General features: G+C 44.8%; 1 protein-coding gene across 10 annotated transcripts in view; it reads right to left on the bottom strand.

Moving 5' to 3' along the window:
• The window catches only part of SEC31A (SEC31 homolog A, COPII coat complex component), an 81,652-nt gene extending 78,326 nt beyond the window's left edge, over positions 1-3,326 (bottom strand). For all 10 annotated transcript variants that reach the window (XM_045284019.1, XM_045284020.1, XM_045284022.1 and 7 more), the window contains exon 1: positions 3,222-3,326. The gene's annotated coding sequence lies outside the window, so the exon portion shown is untranslated. The remainder of the gene's footprint in view (positions 1-3,221) is intronic.
• Positions 3,327-4,969: the final 1,643 nt, after the last annotated feature.

Raw genomic sequence — 4,969 nt, 5'->3', positions numbered from 1 at the left:
ATTTTTCTACACAGTAACTGCTGATTCCCTACTATGACCATGAATGAAATTAGTTAGTATAACAATCTTCTACTGCCCTTCTTGCAGGGTACAATTATAACCAACAGTATTATCTTTCCCAGTGTTTACCCTTTGTACTGTTAAATACACTTTTACTTCTATTAACCTGATGTGTCAGCTTTAATTGATGCCCTTTGACTCCCAGCCACTACAGATGAGGCAAGCACAAACTTATTCTTTCCCCAACTTTCTTCCCAGTCCGTACTTCTCTTATCTATTCCTTGTGCTACCAACGCTGACATTGTAAGGATATTCAACATTCATATTTTACTTCTTCTTTTGTTTTCATCTCAGGCTATAGTTACATATACTCAATGCTCTCCAATAGTACTTTTGCCAGTTTCTCTGGTCACCTATGCAGTATGCAGTTTACCTTCTAAAAGTTAACCTTAAGAAACAAACATATGAGGGTCTTAGACCATCAATATGCCAGGAGTTTTTATACGTTCAAAACTGTGGACAGCCTCTATATTTGAAGAACATTTTACACAGGATGAAATTATTCAAAAAAGATCAGATCATTTATACAAGCTTACCAATGGGCAAGGTCAAGATTTGAACACATTAGTTAGGCGCTAAAGTCAAAGCTCTTGTTTCTTCATGGTAATACAATTACCATGGATAATGAAATTAAGAGAATAGAAAATATATTTAGGAAATTGTGCTGAGGGAAGGGTGGGGTGAGAGGTAATACCTTATAGTGAAAAAGAATGGTCTGTGGAGTCCCGTCTTAGATTTTCATATCGGGTATGCTGCTTATTAGCGACGACACCCTAAACTTCTCTAAGCCTACGTTTCTACATTTCTAAAACAGCAACAAAAGTGACTATCACACGAACTGTGGTGCCATTCCAATGAGATAACATGTCTATTGAGGCCCGAACGCACTGACTGATAAACTCACTGCCCATCCAGTCCATTCCGACCCATAGCAACCCTACAGGACAAGGTAGAACTGCCTCTGTGGGTTTCTGTGACCGTAACTCTTTCCTGGAGTCGAAAGCCTTGTCTTTCTCGTGGGGAGCAGTTACTGTTTTGAACTACCAACCTTGCAGTTAGCAGCACAAAACATAACCCCTATGTCCACAGAGCTGCTCCACATGGACTAATGATAATTGTTACACTGTTAGCTGCCCACCCCCGGCCCCCGCCCTAAAAAATACTTCCCACTATCACAATATTAATCAAGAAACCATGAGACGTAGTTTGCAAAGAACTTATTTCTTTACATGAAATGTCCTCCCTTCCCCTTCGGCCCAACTGTCTGACCTAATCTTTAATAATTACCTACTGCAAGGTCCCAGCTCCTTCATGAGAATTGCCCTACTGATTCAATCTACATTGCTCTAAATCACTTCTTGACTTACTTATATTTGCTTGTGCCACATCGTAAAGGTTTCACAAAGATCCCACTTTAACTAAAAATATTAGAGTGTTTTCTATTGGCGCATGTTTTCCAATTGCCTCTTTTACCAACTGCTTTATGTATCATCTTATCCCATTAATTAGCCAATGATGTCTTTTTCAGACAAGTGTTACAACTTTTGTCTTTCTGGACTCAATTGCTTAACACTATTAGTACATGGGCAGTTTCATCTGATTGACTTTTGCATGTATAAATTTAGGGGACTATAAACAGATTGATGAACTGGAAAGGCTTCAGGTAAAATTTAGGTAAAACATTTAATTTTAAAATCATTAACTTTTTGAAGGGTTGTTTCTAGTTTAAAAAATAATGCAAAGGACGATTAGGGGTTACAAAGGGTTTTTATAAAATGCCTCCAAAATGATCTCTACAATAAAAGAGGAATACATATACCAGTAGAGGGAAAAACTGGACAGGATTACAGCATCTCTAAGAGCAAAGGTACAAAAAGGCTATCTAATTCACAGATGCTTAGTTAATGTGTAACCTTTACTGAAAAAGAGAAATTCTCAACCACGTAAAATCGTTCAGAAGGAAGTCACAACATTTAAAAACATCTACTTCTTGGTACTCAATGTTCCACAAGAAGCAATTTCACTTATTACCCTGTACTGAACACAGTTAAGACTACCTGCTCTTTTCAGTTTACAGACTTCTACTCTTATGCTATTGGTTTCAGAAAAGAATCTGCTTACATAAATAAAATTAAGCATTCTAATTCTAAAGTCATCCACCAAATCTGTGGATGTGCACAACATAAATTCACAACTGCAGAGACACTTCAAAGTTTCCCAAAAGTTCTAGTCTACAAGCCTTTTCTAGAGCTGTAACTAACAGGTAATGGCAACAAGGAGCACATTGGGGTGGGGGGTCCTGAAAAAGCTGTCTGCTGTAGCCAATTCTGACAACCCTCGGCATGCACAGAAAACGTGGGATTATTATGATACAACACCCACCTGTAATTACCCATGAAATAGCTACAGTTGCTGACAAAGGCAACCGAATTTATATTCTGTAGTTAGAAAGGTACTTTTAGAGGAAGGGTTTGTCACAAACCTTCCCATGGGGGCAACTTCGTAAAGTGGAGAATGAATTCCCTGAGCTCACAAGCACAGGCAATTCCCTGACTTATTTTTCAACCGTCGAATAATTTAACCTCTTAATACTGCAATTTTGGAGCAAAAGCCTGAAACACTTTTTAACACTTCCTTCGAAAACAGGCTGCGACTGGGGGCTATTGTCCTTAAAACGATCCTTTCCAAGATAAATGACAGCAGTCTGCGGTTCAAATCTCAGGAGCTTCAAAGCAGGCAACAGCTCAAACACAAACAAAACACCATCAGCAAACTAAAGTCAACCAAAGTGTTTCTGAGATTTGTTTCCTTCCTACGTCCTTGGGGACCGCACCTCTTTGTGCAAAGAGTCCGAAGGTTCTGTAACCTCAAGACCCCAGAAACCTGCCCACCTGGGACTCTCCGGCCCCGCACCCTGTCCTAGGCCCCGAGGGAGCCGCGGGACCGCCGTGGAAGCGTCGGCGGAGGCAGAAGGCGGGTGAGAGGCGATGCCGACGCCAGGCGTTGCCCGGCCGGGCCGCACACCAGGGGCGGGCCGCCAGAGACCGGGCCTCGGGCCGGCCGGGGGCCAAAGGAACTTGAGGCCGGGGCCCGAGCTCGGGGCCTGCGCTCTACCGCGAGGCCCAGACCACAGGGAGATGAGGAATGAAGACGCGCACTACCTGGCGGGGACACTCGGCGACCGGTTCCTGCGTTAGCACGACGCCCGTCGACTCGGCCGGCACTCACTGCCGCCCCTCCTCCCCGACCCGGGGCCACCTCCACGTTCCGCTCCAACGTGGCAGCCGCAGCCCCGCCCGCCCGGCCGGGCAGCCAGGCGACGCTTCCGGGAGCGACGCCCCGCCCAGCCCGCTTCCGGGTGCGACGCCCCGCCCCGCCCGCTTCCGGGAGCGACGGCCCGGCGAGTGTGGAGAGTGTGGCGGCCGCACGGATCGCCTCCCAGGTTCCAGTGGCGACTGCCGCCACGCTTGGAGCACGTTGGTGGTCAGGGCCAGCCATGGAAGGCGGCGCGCAGGGCCTGGAAGCGGTGGCCGGAACTTGGGAGAATGGACTGGTTTTGCTGGATGTCGTCGTCAGAAAGACTGTCGTCCACTGGAACGCCACGTAGCACGCTCTGGTTGAGTGACGCGTCAGCAGCCCTAAGACTGCTTACATCAGACAAAACCACATGAAAACCGGGCTGCAAGGACCTTATTGCTGTAATTTGTGACTGGTTCTTAAAATTGCTGACTTGTTCCTACTGTGTTGCATTTTGAGAGGGCTTATTTAAGATAAACCTTTCTGGTCTTACCCAAAAGCTGTGGTGCATGTACTGATCTGTTTCTTCCCCAAGTTGTCCGAATGCAATCATACATACGCTGGAGATGGGGTGACTTCCGTTCCAACCCATTGCCAGGAAGCAAGCCAAACTAATTTTTTGGTTTCCCAGTGCCGATAAGTTATGTTTATATTATGAAAAGTGCAATAGCGTTACGAAATAGTTTGAAATACTGTGAAAGCTACCAAAATGTGACAGAGATGCAAAGTGAGGACAAAAAAGGCACCAATGGACTTGCTTGACATAGGGTTGTCACACTTTTCCTTTTAAAACACAAACCAGTATCTGCTTAAGTGCAACTTGCCATCCAGACATCGGGTGCTCCGCGTATGTGTATTGCAGAATAGAGCTGCCCTCCACCCCCACTGGGTTTTTATGGCTGTGACCTTTGGGAAGCAATTATATAATCTTTCTTCCAAGCAGCCTGTAATGTGGTTTCAAACTGCCAAACTCTCAGTAGCCCAGCGCTTAACTCTTTGTACCACCAAGGACTATCCACTAAGGAGGATGAAATGGCACCGGATTTTTACTCCAGAGGGATCGATGGGGCGAGGGACATTTCAGTTAATATTGTTTGGTATGGACACCTCCTAGCACTCAGCCTCTGCCCCTGGCACCCTACTCAGTTTTCACCAGTTTGGTGTCCTGATGGGTGCATGATAGAGGTCTCCTTTTTATGATCTAAGGAAGTTACAGCAAAGCAAATTGAGCCAAACGAAAATGACTTGCTACAATACCAGAACTGGATTGGACGCAGGCTCTCTTCCCATTACATCTATCATTCAAATTCAGTTTCTTTTCTTTAACAATATATATTATATATTTTTTGTAAACTAGGGGTTTAAATTTCAGGTCAACTTTGAATTCAACAGTTTAAACTACTAATCAACCCCCCCTTAATTTCTTTACCCTTTCCCCATTCCTTGATTTCTCTTCCCCCCTTTTGTGGACCAGTCTTCCACTTCATCCAAGTTAACATCCATCAACCATCTAGTCCAGTGGTTCTCAACCTTCCTAATGCCATGACCCTTTAATACAGTTCCTCATGTTATGGTGACTGCCCCCCAACCATAAAATTATTTTTCTTGCTAC

Source organism: Echinops telfairi, unplaced genomic scaffold (assembly GCF_000313985.2).
Source record: "Echinops telfairi isolate 266 unplaced genomic scaffold, ASM31398v2 ScPeMD7_7468;HRSCAF=8506_0, whole genome shotgun sequence".
Taxonomy (NCBI): domain Eukaryota; kingdom Metazoa; phylum Chordata; class Mammalia; order Afrosoricida; family Tenrecidae; genus Echinops; species Echinops telfairi.
This window is presented reverse-complemented; position numbering and strand designations above follow the sequence as displayed.